Raw genomic sequence first — 14696 nt, 5'->3', positions numbered from 1 at the left:
AAAAAAATTGCTGTTTTCTGGCAAAATAACTAAAAAAAAACTTTTTTAAATTCGAAAGTCTATAATTTTCATTATAATTAAATAAATTAAAAACGGAAAATAATATTTGTTTATATATATTGTACTATAGAACAGCTGTTTTATTTCATATTAATTCTTTAACACTTTTATTTACACAAATATTACATCATTCTATTTGATTAAAATATGTGACTACTAGTCAGTATCCTTGGTTGAAAACTCCTCAAAGGGATGTTACGGGACCTTTTTAGCTATTATAAACACACACACAACAAACACACATACACTCACTCACACATAGTTTTCCGTTATCTTGGTTAGACTCAAGACTGGGTCTTTGTCTTTCATTCATTCTCTATCTCTTTCTCATATAAACTCTCGCTCTCTTTTATAGGAAGCGCAGCTACTGTATAAGTTGGTGTATACATCAGTTCTTATTTTTTTACTATCCCTAATATCTTCATAACTTAATGGATAGAAAGATAGACACAGTATGTGAGATAAATTTGAAAAGCTATAGGGGATTAACAAACTTAATTTATTAGATAAATTGACCTAGAGATGTGCATTATTTCAGAAGATAAGGAAAGAGTCATGTGTGACGACATAAAAATACGTCCAAATCCATCACTTTTTAAAATGTTTTCTTTTTCATTTCTCCAAACAGCATTCCTTCTTAGACATATTAATATGACGTAACGCATGACACTTTCCGTATCTCTATAATTCCATATTTTAATGACTAAATAGACTTGATTTTTAAAAGCGAAGCTTTTCTATATAATTAGGGTCGGTTCGTACGTCCGTCCGTCCGTCACACATGAAAAGCTTTTTTCGTTAATTTAGGCATGTTAGAATTGTCCTATCGATTTCAAACTTTGTATGGTGATTCCTTTAGTAGTTAGGTAAGATTTAGAAAGCGTAGCAACTCTATAACCATTAGAAGAATGTCCGTGCGTCCATTTTAAACATGTTGATTTTTTACTTTTTTAACAACAAATTTTTATGCGATCTAATCATCCGATTGATCTGATTTTTGATATGTTGATTCCTGGGACAACAAAGTATAACTCTAATCAAGGGAGTGGGGACAAAACACCTAATTTAAAAATGCCTAACTAAAAATGCCTAACTAAAAACACCTAAGTTTAAAAATACCTAATGTTAAAAACACCTACGTTAAAAACACCTAATTTATAAATGCCTAATTTATAAATACCTAATTTAAAAACGCCTAACTAAAAATGCCTAACTAAAAATACCTAATTTTAAAAATGTCTAATTTTAAAAACGCCTAATTTAAAAATACCTAATTCTAAACTATTTAAACGCCTAATTTAACAATGCCTAATTCTAAAATATTTTTTTTTAAAAGCGAAGCTTTTCTATAATTAGGGTTGGTCCGTCCGTATGTCCGTCGATACCAGATAGCTTTTTTTTTGTTAATTTAGGCATTTTAGAATTGTCCTATCCATTTCAAACGTTGCATAGTGATTCCTGTAGTAGTTAGGTATGATTTAGAAAGCGTAGCAACTCTATAATCATTACCAGAATGTCCGTACGTCCATTTTAAACATGTTGACTTTTCTACTTTTTTAATAACAAATTGTTGTGTGATTTAATTGTCCGTTTGATCTGATTTTTGGTATATTGATTCCTGGGACAACAAAGTACAAAATTATAAGCGAAGCAACTCTATAACCAAGTTCTAAAAATGTAAGTATGTCCATAAACATTATCCAGAATCAAGCAGTTTTTCATCAAATTTACTTACAGTTTTGCTTTGACTCTTATACTTTTATTTTCTGATTATTCAGTTCTGACACTATACAAGTATTAATTTCTGTTTGTCCTACCATTTCAGTGCTTTGCTTTTATGGATGTCGTTATCCTTGTTTTCACTAAAATACTTAAAATTTTGATAACATTAATCCAATTGGCTGATTGTTCTTGTTGAAGGATATCGCTAGTCATTGAACCAATATGATTCATCTTTACAATGAAGCTTCCCTTAGGTCATGGGAAGGTTTATACGCTATTGGGGAGGTTACCAACACCTTTCAATGAGAAATCGCCCTTTGAAAAAAAAACCTGGCTCCCCTCCCCCCGTTTTTTTATATTTCTTCAATCTTTCTTTATAAAACTAGAACTAAAATGGGGGATGGTCAACTATCACCCCCCAATAAAGTAACGCTACGGCTACTTAGGTTAGGGAAGAAACCAATAAAAATTTAAATTCATTTTCTTTGTCCTTCAACCTTTGATTTTACTAATTATTTTATTTCTCATGTGAGGTGCCACAAACTAATCATAAAAATTATTTTTAGACGCGAAGCTTTTCTATAATTAGGGTCGGTCCGTTCGTACGTCCATTCAGTTTTCTATTTCAAACTATATTTTGAAATTTTGGAGGGGGTCGTAACCAACCCCCCCCCCCCAGACTAATTGAATTCCCCTCCTCACTGCAATCGCCCCTAGAGGTTTTTTTAAAATTAGGTTCGTACGTCCATTCAGTTTTCTATTTCAAACTATATTTTGAAATTTTGGAGGGGGTCGTAACCAACCCCCCCCCCCCCCAGACTAATTGAATTCCCCTCCTCACTGCAATCGCCCCTAGAGGTTTTTTTAAAATTAGGTATTTTAAAATTAGGTATTTTTAAACTTAGGTATTTATAGTTAGGTGTTTATAAAATTAGGCATTTTTAAAATTAGGTGTTTTGTCACATTAGGCATTTTTAAAATTAGGTATTTTTAAATTAGACATTTTTAAATTAGGTATTTATAAATTAGGTGTTTTGTCACATTAGACATTTATAAAATTAGGCATTTTTAAATTAGGTATTTTTAAATTAGGTGTTTTGTCCCCACTCCCTAATCAAGTCCTAAAAATGTAAGTATGTCCATAAACATTATCCTGTATCAAGCAATTTTTCAGTAAATTTACTCATAATTTTGCTTTGACTCTTATACATTTATATCCTGATTATTCAGTTCTGACACTATATAAGTGTTAATGTCCGTTTGTCCTACCGTTTCAGAGCTTCGCTTTTATAGATGTTGTCATCCTTGTTGATAGTAAGATAGACAGACTTACTTATTGATACATAAATAGACATGAGGTGGATTCTTAAAAATAAATTTGCCCCACTAAATAATGTCTCTGAGAAGTCCAAATAGGGTGAAATTTGCGATCTAAAACTAAATAAAATATCTAAATTTACAGATAGATATTAAAATTTTCAGATAGATAAATAGACAAAGTCTCTAGGAGATAGACATAATGTCTCTGAGAGGAAGTCCAAATTAGTGACTACAAAACTAAAAAAGATATTTAAATTTACAGATAGATCTATAGACAAAGTCTTTAGGAGATAGACAGAAAGTCTCTGAGAGGAAGTCCAAATTCTCTGTGAGGAAATTAGTGTCTATAAAAATCAATCAAGTTCAAGGGTAAAAATAAACGCCCTGTCAACAAGTAAGAAAACATCCACGAAGGCAGGGATCCACTCAACTAACTAAAACAACCAATTTAAATGCAATAATTGTCCTCAAGGTGTTAAGCCAACGAATAAAAAAAAACATTATCATAAGACTTTAGGGAATAGGTTCATAAACAGCCCGAGCCCAATGTTCTCTCCTCCTTCCCTGCATGAATGTCATAACATTTATCTTTAAAGAGCTAGTAAAACCTTTGAGGGCTATGAATAATCACTTTTAATCAAGATAGGTTACGGTCATAAATCATAAATACTTTAAGAAAAAATTTAAATTTAGAGAAAAATAACAAAAGGCTACGGTTTATTCATATAGCCATGGTAGCCAAATAAATAATATTTCATGACCGAAAGCTCTTTTCTTTAATGGTATTATTGACGGACTGAATGATATAATGACAAATGAAATAAATTAAAAATAATTCTTCATTATCTTACCAAAAAAATCAAACCTGTATCTTATATAGCAGACAAGAAAATTCCATTTCCCTTGTATCTAACTCAGAGAGGTAAAACTACGGACTTACAGAAATTGTTATAATGCAGCTTTGCTACCAGAAATAGGCCTACTAAGAAAAGTGTCTAACACTGAAACAATATAAAAATAAATATTCTTTGATGAAATTTAGGTCAATTGTTAAACTTGTCTTAAAAGTTAAAACAAATTTTAATTGTGTTAAAAATCCATTTGAAGAATATAATTCATCTTTTACGAGGAAGTTCTCATTGATCATAAAAAAACGCGCAATTAAAAATTATAAATTAAATTTATTGGATGTTAATTGTTCAAAGTATCCACTAAAAAAAGTCAAGGTTTCGTGATTTAAATTTTTGTTAACCATTTAAAAAGATTATTAGCTCTAAGGGTGTGCACAATCACATATGTAGGGGGAGAAATTCACTCAAAGTGGGAAAGAAAACCCCTAAAAAAGAGAAGGATAATCCCTCATTTTAATGACGTCAAGTGGCTGATTTTTCAGTGACTTTCTCTCCCTACTGCAAATATGCTTAGATGTGGTAAAATCGACCCAACCCCATTCCACCTTAGGCATTTCTGTGCTGTTCGTTGATCCAGGGGAGTGGTAGACCCCTTCCCTTGGATCAATTTCTTGAGGTTATGCAATTCATCCTAAGGGGCCAGATACAAACCTAAGGGGGGGGCAAGACACTTACCTTATAACACACCTCTATCATTATTTATCTGATAAATTGTTATCATTTAAAAAATAAATATCAAATAAGCCAAATAATTTTTTAGCTGTCTATTTCATAAAAAATTGTCTCAAATTATGAGAGAAGGAATTTGATCAGTGAATCTTAAAGGCAAGAAGCGAACCAGTCTTTTTTTTCAAATCGAGCCAGTCTAATGTGTATTTCCTTTTGTCCGGAAATTGAGAGAGGAAGTTGAGTTGTAATAGTTAAACAAAACAAAATAAAAAACGATCACTTGTGGAATAAATATTTTTTTTTATATAAAACATATGTAAAAATGCGAAGCTGCTCTATTTTTTATATAATTTTGCAACGTCAGTATGCCTATGTCACGAACCTTCTTGTATTTTCAAGAACAATATATTATTAAAAATAGATTATTTAAAAGATTTCTTAGGTGCTTTCTATCATATTAAATTGCCATATTTTTTAGGTTAGGTAAGGTAAAATGAGGATCAGTAGAACCCTATATGGAAAGATTTCCGCAGAGGCAATAAATATTTGTTAAAAATAAGGGGGGGGGGGGGAAGGTTTGAATGAAAGCATTCATTTAAGCAAACTATAGAATTTTAGTAACCAAAAGGGCAAACTTGCAAGCATGTGCTAAAAAAAGTTAAGATTATATCTTTATTATTTTACATGACCCTAGAGGCCTCTTAGAGGGGTAAGGGGTCGATTATCCCCTGTTTTTAATTTCATTTTTAAAGAGAAGAAGTAAAATAGATTTTATGGGGCTCGGTAATTTTTTTTTTGTGGGGGGGGGGGGGCTGAAATTAATTTTAGAAGGTTGGTGGTACCCTCCTACAAAATCACAAAATATTTATAAATATTCCCAGGACCTACAGATTCACTAAAAGGATAATCATATCGTTTCACCGTTTAGCGAGATCCTTCGTTACACACAGATACACACGTTACAGACAGATAGATAGACATCCCGTTACTTTTATATAAGTACTTATAAAATCAACGTTACTTATGATGAAAATTGTTTTCCTTTTTATATTTATTCTTTTCAAAATACATAATAACTGATCTTATTAATTCAAAAGTATTTTCATTTTTTTAATGTTTTTAGCAATATCGAACAGAAATATTTAATTTAAACAATAAAATCACTAAATCTATTTCATTGTTAAAACCATTAATATTCAAAGGGAAATATTTCTGGTTATTTCAATTATTCACTTTTCAAGTGATTTTTGAAGGCGAGAAATACGCCAAACTTTTTTTTTTTTTGGTTCTTAAAATAGTATAGAAGTTTAAACAGACAACAACCTGGATCCCCTTGTTGTAAACCTTTTTCAAAGACCCAATTGTAAGTCGGTAGAGGGTCCTCGGGAAGGGAACCTACAGTTATTTAAACCTTTCCCCCTCTATTGTTTTACTCTAAAGTTCTAGGCATACAGTTGTGTTTTTTTTTAATAATAAGAAACTCGACAGAAGCGATTATTTTACAGCCTTAACCATATCCATTCTTACATGACGCATACTTTAATTAAACCAGGGTTCGGAAGCCGCGCCTCAGCCGCGCATAAGCCTCAGTTTTAAACCTGCTTGTGAGCAGAAAAAGAAATTTTTGAAAGAAGGATTGTCTACTAAAGAGACAGTTTTATACATCCAGCTAAATTTTATAGTGATAAAATGACGATTTCACTGAGGCTTACACGCGGCTTACGCGCGGCTTCCGATCCCTGAATTAAACATTAAAGAAAAACAAGGATGGCAATATCCATAAAAGCAAAGCTCTGAAACCAACTTTAGAACAAGAGAATATATGAACTTACTGCAAAATCACGCGAATACAGACTCTTCTATTTAAGAACGTACCTACAATTTTAGGTTCTAATTACAGAGATGCTTCGCAAAAAATCTTCCATAAATCAGATGAATAGTTTGATATTATTTCACTAAAAAAAGTTTTCCAAAATGTAAAAAATCAGCATATTTTGAATGGACTTAATGGATTTTTGGTAACACTTATAGAGTTGGAACCGCTTTTTGAATTGAACCTAACTGTAACAAGAATCATCATACAAAGTTTGAAATCGACAGGACAAATTTAGTTGTTAAGTACGTACATACAGACCCTAATTATAGAAAAGCTTCGCTTACAAAATCTAGGTTAAAATATTAATACAAATACATACACACATTAATAATGTATAATGAATTATAATTTTTATGTAGGTCATTAGACGGAATTATTGATTTATTTCATAGAATATTTACTATAGATTTAAATAGCTAATCCTCAAATAAAAGAAATAGGATGTCTATTTGTACTGAAGGATCCTGCTAACCGCTAAACCTACATGATTCTCCTGAACAGTGTAGCTTCTCATAGCTCCTGGGAACTTGGAAGATTTACAACTTTTTTGGGGGAGGGTACCATCACTCTTCCAAGATAAATCGCCTCAAGAAAAATTACTCCTCCCCCCTAAAAAATTAATTTCATAATTTTCTTCATAAAACAAAATTTAAAACTAGTTTGTTAAGTAACGTTTGGTAATGATTAGTAGCCCTGTAGGGTTAACTATTTAGGTTATATTAGTATAAGTTATTAGTAGAAAAATATTACTTAAATGGACCTTATGGGATGTGATTTAAAAATTACTAATTTTATAAAAGTAAACTAGATTACAAATTTTATGTATTTTCAAAAATAGTTTGGTTGTTGGTTCTACCATACACTAAATGTCATTGAAAGCTTAGTAATTATATTCTCATGCTAAATTAAAGCTACCTATCTTTTCATCTACAATAAGCTATGAATCGTAAATGCCAAAAATGGGTTGGTATATTATTTGTTTAACTTTTTTCTTTTATTTGCCTAGTGCCTTTTAGCATAAGTAAATAATGTTATAAATGCGTAGTTCTAGTCTCATTAATTTCATTAAAATAACCCTATTTGTTCGTGTGTGTGGGTTTGGGGTGATGTCAAAAGCATTTCTTCTGCCGTATATCACCCGTCAAAGGCCATGTAAAGGTCAGAAATACTTTAAAGTACTTATTACTTTTGAAGCTTTATCGCCATAAATGACTTGTTCTTGGTTTGGCGTTAGATTAATTTAATTTAAGAATTATAATACATGCCAAAAAAAGGTAAAAACTTCACATACACAATCCTTCAAAATAACCTTTTAATAACCTTCAATTTCGGCAAAAAAAACCTAAGCAAATAAATTTCAAACATATTAAGAACATCTTAGAAAAGTTCAATTCAGTCGCCATGGTTTTAATCATGTGCGGAAGGCTCACCCTTGCTTCTTTATCATGTTTGAAACTGGCCTGCACAGTGTCAAATTAAGTTTTTCCGCTAGATTTAATCTAAATATGTTCTTATGCCTATTATCTCATTATTTAGCAAGAAATAAGTGGAATTTTTACACAAAGCACACAGCACAATGATAATACACCCCAAATTTTGAAAAAAAAAAGGTTAAAGTTTCCGGGGGGAGCATTGGGTAGTTTTATACGTCAGGCCAGGTTAAATTATAATGGGTGATACTGATGGGTAGCCCTGTAAAAGAAAAACAAATCACCCTCCTCCCTAGATTAAATTAAGTTTTAAAAAGATGAATGGATGGAATGATCAGTATGCACTTTGTATGAAAGCACCGAAAAAGTAAATGAACACATTTAATCAAATTAATAAATATTTTTCTTCCTTTTTTAAAAATGAAACTCCTCATCCCTCATTTTTATGACGTCATTGCTGGACTGTATTCGTCTTTCAAATAAGGTTAACAACGACTATTAAAGGGAAGCCCAACAAATCAAACAACAAACATAAATTGAAACTTACCAGGTAACAACGAATAGTCTAGTGGCGTGCAAACCCACTGCAAATCAAACTTTTATATAAGTATACAGAGGTAAATTCTTAAAAAACATTTGCACCACTAAAATCAGTTTTCCCCACTAAAATCAGTGAGGCTCGCTTAAAATTTAGAGGGGATAATTTTGCCTCACTAAAATCGGTTTTAATGAGGTAAAGTTTTTTTAAGAATTCACCTCAGGTCCCCAAAGTTTAGTAAAACTTTTTCTCTTTATTGACTCAAAAACTCTTGGGACTTGAATTGTAACGGGTAATGTCCAAACTTTTCCTGTAATTTTAATCTAAAGATTGGATGATATTGTCAAGGATGGACATGAATTTATTATCCATTGTCTTATCCCTTAAGATCTCTGCCTGTAATAAAAGTATTTAGAGTACATTGATATAAATAACTAATAAAGATACTTTATAACCTAAATTATTAATAATGAATATATCATTTTCTACCATTTATTACATACAAGAACAGAACTTCTTCTTACAGAAAATCTAATGTAACACAATGACAGAACAGTTCTAGGACTCATGCTATAATGATATTACGCAGTGAAGGAGGGGACATTAGGTTGTATATTACACTAGTCCCCAAAGTTTTAAAATAACGTTTTCTTATTTGTTGGCTGACAACTTTGCAGACTTTTATTAAGTTTTTGAAATTTCAACCACTAATTGGAATCTACAGTAGGGTTATTTTTTCATCATTGGGGTGGTACATCAATTCATCCTCCATTGTTCCCTGGATATTATGTGTTTATAATCTGACGGCTAGACCAAGATATGTGGATGAATACAAATGATTATGTAACGGTACTTCCATGTTGTGAAGGATAAAAAGTATTAGAGTGGCCAATAAAAAAGTTTTAGTTCAGGTATTTCTTTTGGGCATCTAGAAGCATCTAAGAGGTACTCTCAAGAAATGGGATAGGGATCCACTTTTAATTTTATTAAAAAGAGAAAGTAGTAAAAAAATTCAGAAGGGGGTGGGGTCGGGGGGGGGGGGGGGTTCTTTTTTATGGGCGATTTACTCCCTGGACCTTCAATGTGAAGAAGATCCTTCGGTACACACAGACAGACATCCTGTTACTTCTAATAGAGAAACAAGGGTGACACTATCCAGACAAACGAAGATTAACAAATATAAAGTGGATGTTTAAAAAATGATTTTGTGTGTGGGGAAGGGGTAATGTTAAAAAATTTATATTGTTTACCCTCCCCTCGTTTATATTACTTTTAAAAATAACAATACTTTTAAAATAACAATATCTAATTTAAACATTGTACTGTTGGTGCTGTTTTAATGACAAATTTAAATACAATTGGAGGACCTAACTTATAGAGTAGATGCGCCACTAAAAATACGGGATGGGTCTGTAAATATGACAAAGCACATTCATACATCTTCTTTAGTTTTTTAGGTCAGGTTAAGTTCGGTAACAAAATGGGCTAGACACCACAAGATCAGAGCGTTTTGACAAATTTAAGGAAATATTTTTCTTGTTAGAACCACTCTGAACATTAATTTTGTATGGAATTATTGGTCGGTCATCAGTGACTACATAATAATAAATAAGATTAAGAGAAATAGTTCACTCACTTTTTATACAAACTCTCATAACAAGGATGGAATCATTCCAAAGGTTTAAACTAATTTATTTTAATATCATCATATAAAAGTAACAGGATGATTATCTGCAAAATATTTCGCTAACCGCTGAATCTATACGAGTCTCCTGTACGTTAAAGTACCTATTAGTAACTTATTAGTGTGGAGATACAAAAGGCAGAATTACACGCTTAAAAATAGAGAAAATGGCTTCTTTTAACTTATCTTTTTAATGAATATATAAAATCTAATAATAATTAACAATCAAACCTATTACTTAAGTCTAATATACAAAAAGAAAAGCTTGTCATATTTTTTTCTCTCGAAAATTTAAAAAAATAAATACTAATTTGCATGCAAATTAAAAAAATCATAAGGTTTCGGATGTCCCGTTAGATCTGTTAAATTAAAGGAATAATTTGTGGCTATCAGGAATATACTTCACTTTTAGTTTCCCTATAAATATAGCCAAAAAAGTTCCTATGTAGAAAAAACTTAAGAATATAAGAAAAACTAATCTAAAGACAGGCTATAAACTATACCAAAAGTACAGACTAGAAAATACGTATTATGCAACTTTTCCTAATAATATAAATCTACCAATCATAGAATAGGTCTACACAGAATTCTTCTAGATTAGCTGAAACAGTAAATAATTTGTATCCTTGCCTAAAAGAGTCAGGACGTTTGTCTATACCAAGATTTTGCTTACCGCTGGACCGATCTGACTCTCCCTAACAATGAAGGAGCTTCTTAGAGGTCCCGGGAAGTTTTTTTTACATATATTTTGGCGGAGGATACTTTAAATATCAAAAGAAAGTATATAACTCCCCCCCCTCCCTTGAAAAAAACCTTTCTTTTCAATTTGAGTTGGAAGTTGTTAAAAACATTCCAGGGGGGGAAAGTAGAGGGCAGAAAAATAGCCTAAAATCAGACATACTTTAAGAATATTGTATTCTAATCCAACCCAGGACCTATATGAAGCTTTCCTAAACTCAATCAGTTTAGTAATTTGCCACATCTTAACGGACCAACAAAAAAACATATATGATTGTATTGCTTTAAAATAAACTAGCGGCTTCGCCCCTAGCCTCTAGGGGCTTTGCCCCAAGAGGTGATAAAAAAATCAATATTTATTGTTTTTAGTGAGAGAATGTTGCTATTCTTTCATTCAAAATAAATGCTAGAATAAAAAATAATAAAGGGCAGCCTGCGGCAGCCTGTACCAGAGCAAAATAAAAAATAAGGGGGGGATTTTTTTGTTTTTTGGGGGGTTAGGGGTGTCCCACCCCCCAAGAAAATAGCTTAAAACCACCACAGGACCAATAGGTATATACCCTCAAGAGTAGAATCCGATCGGTTCAGTGGTTACCGAGATCTTAAGCTTCAGACGGACGGACGGACAGACAGACAGACAGACAGACATCGAACTACTTTGTATTATTGATTAATGAATAACATTTAAGCTCTAGATAATATTCTGTGTGATCAATGTACTTAACACTAGCTACGACCAGAGATTGAGGGGACAAGGGATGATTAATTCATCTTCACCACTTTCTTCCACCCAATACTCATAGGCTACTGAAGTTTTAAGAATTGAGGGTAGAAGCTTTTTACATAGCCTATAAAAAATGACGTCATACTTGCCTACCATTGGTCAATTAAAATATATACTGGCCTGCTATTGGTAATTTAGTCTGTGTATCATAGGTGATTTGTATTGTATGACCTCATTTTTGTCTAGGCACTATAAAAGCTTCTTGAGGGTGTATGGGTCCATGGGGAATTTATCTTCTACTGTGGTATCCCTGTATCCCTAGTTATCACAGATAAGTAATATCCACATAAACATCATTTTAATTAATTTTTAATAACTTTAGCTACACAATAATAACTAAAATATACATATAATTGCTTATGTAAAAAAAAGTCAGTATGACTGTCTGTCTATGTAATTTTACAAAAAAAAATCGCTGAACAATATCCGATATGCTTCTCATTTATTTAGAAGTTTTCATGAAGTTTTAACCAAAGCATTTAATGAAAAAAATGGTACTCTATTATTTTTATCATTATGTTGCAAATAAAACTTGATGCTGTGAGTATTGGTGCAAAAAATATGACGTAACAAAAAAATTAGCCAATGAGAGGCCACTATAAATTTTACCATTGGTCAATAACGGCCTCTCATTGGCGTCATATTTTTTGCACCAATACTCACAGCATCATAAAACTTATCATAATTTTCAATTTCAGTATATTAGTTTCAATGTAAATGGAAAAAGTAAAAATATGTTGGGGAAAGGGGTAGAGTTTGTTTCTATGGGTAATATTTCTTGTGGGTGGTGAGGTAGATATCCTCCCTCAAAACAGTTTAAAACCTTCCCTAGACCTATAAGAAGCTTAACTGTAAAGAATGATTAAACGGTTAATTAGATCCTTTAGTACAGAAGTCAGACGGACGTACAAACAGACAAACATTCTGTTATATAAAGTATTTAAGACCTCGCCACCCAATTAACCAATTAAATTTTCCATAAAAGGAATGCTTCACATAGCTCTTTGGTCAATTTTAAGCTATTTAATTCTTATATTAAAGTATAGGGAATGGAGCCTTAGATGTTAGGGTGAAGAAACTAAAGAGGATATTACAACTAATTTTCGTTGACCTGTGATTAAGTGTATGTAAGTGTGAATAAATAAGTAAAACAGCACAAAAAGTGGGGGCCCTAATTTATTTCTGTGTACTAACGTAAAAAAGTTCAATTGCATAACGAAAATGTATTTACACGTACAAATTTTTTTTTCTTCTCCACTTTATTAGGGGAAAAGTTACTCTATAATTGTTTATGTGTGTTCGTTTGTCGAATGGTTAATCTTCAAAGTTTAAATACATATATGTATATATATGGCAAAAAGAAACTTAAAGAAACAGCTTTTGGTGCATATTAAATTACGTCATGCAATACCAATGACTATTGGCCATTATACATTTTGATTGACCAATGGTAAAATGTATACTGGCCTATCATTGGTCATTTGTTTTGTATGACTTTTTTTATAGGCACTATAAGCTGCTTCGAACTTAATCTGAAATTGGAATAAAAGCATTATACTATTAGGGGATTAATTGCCTGCAACCTTATGAGACTTTACTTCAGGGCTCAGCAGCCTCAGCCACAATCAGCCTCGCGGCCTATAGAAGTTTTACCGTCAGCTGTTCTTTTTTTCTCCTATTTAAAGCTTCTCTTCTTTTTTATACACTCGATCTTGTTCAATGTTGACTAGTATACTATTCACATAATCAATACAGAGTAGGAATATTCCACTCCTCTTTTTTTGTCAGATTTCTTTAGGTTAGTTAGGATTAACCTTTTACATAATCCTTTGGGTCCAAGTATATCTAGTTGCCCCCGCGACCGTGGCTCAACACATAGCGTATACGCTCGTCTTTGGGGAGGAGACAGGTTCGAATTTCGGCATACACCGCGGTAGAAATGGTTCCTACTGTTGCAAGGTCAGGTGCGCCACATAAATAGTTAGATTAGGAGGAATGCCTTGGCTCAAAACAGTCGCAACTCATTACCATGCACAGTTAGGACTTCTTAGACAAAGGTTAGAACCCGAAGCGAGCTAGAGAGTCCCCTAGAGGCCATATAGAGCTATTTAGTTGGTTTTAGACTATTTCTTTAAAAATGTTCTTACGTAATGGCAGTCGGTTGTATACGCAAAAGATCTCGCTAACTGTTAGAAAACTATGGCTTTCATTTATAGTAAAGCAGCGCCTCTTGTAGGCCCTCCAATATCATAAAACTAAAAACACCTCTATGCGGTTGTAAAGGCTATTTGAAAATAAGACTAATAAAGGGGAAATATCCTAAAAGCGGACTTTATAAAAAAGATACTACTTCAAAAAATCTATATTTAAAATATAGGTATTCCATATTATTTGATAACTTTATTCAATAGGTGATTCGTTTTAAGAATAACATTATTTTAAGTTTTGCCACGTAAAAGGCTAAAAAATCAGTCATCAATTTCATAGGTTTATTCAAGTGTTGTTTTCTGAGAAAATTTATATTAAAAAAAGAAGGTTAAAGTGATTGAAAGACTAAAGGAGAATTTAATTTCTAACAAACATTTCGGCTCCCCCTATACAGGAAAGGCAAAGTTAAAACCCACACGATTGGCTTGGATCTAAATCTTGAGGGCAGACGGGGGGGGGGGGGGGGGTGGACGTATGGGTCGACACTTGCTATCTAGATATCGCTTAATTTTTTTGTTTCTCGTAATCGCATTCTTATCGAATTATTAATATTCATATTATTAAAACTATAAATGTATAACTTAAAAGGACACTCTTATTTTCTTTTGAAGGTTTTATAAATAAAAAATATTTAAAAGGTAGACAGTGGCGTGCGAAGCACTTTGTCTAGGGGGGGGCATTTTGAAAATTTTGTAAAATTTTGCCCCCCCCCTAAATCAAAGTATACTCCTACAAATGTTACTATATGTACAGAAA

This window comes from Acartia tonsa, chromosome 5 (genome assembly GCF_053477335.1).
Source record: "Acartia tonsa isolate MP-2025a chromosome 5, ASM5347733v1, whole genome shotgun sequence".
In the NCBI taxonomy this organism is placed as follows: Eukaryota; Metazoa; Arthropoda; class Copepoda; order Calanoida; family Acartiidae; genus Acartia; species Acartia tonsa.
Note: the sequence above shows the minus strand (reverse complement) of the source record.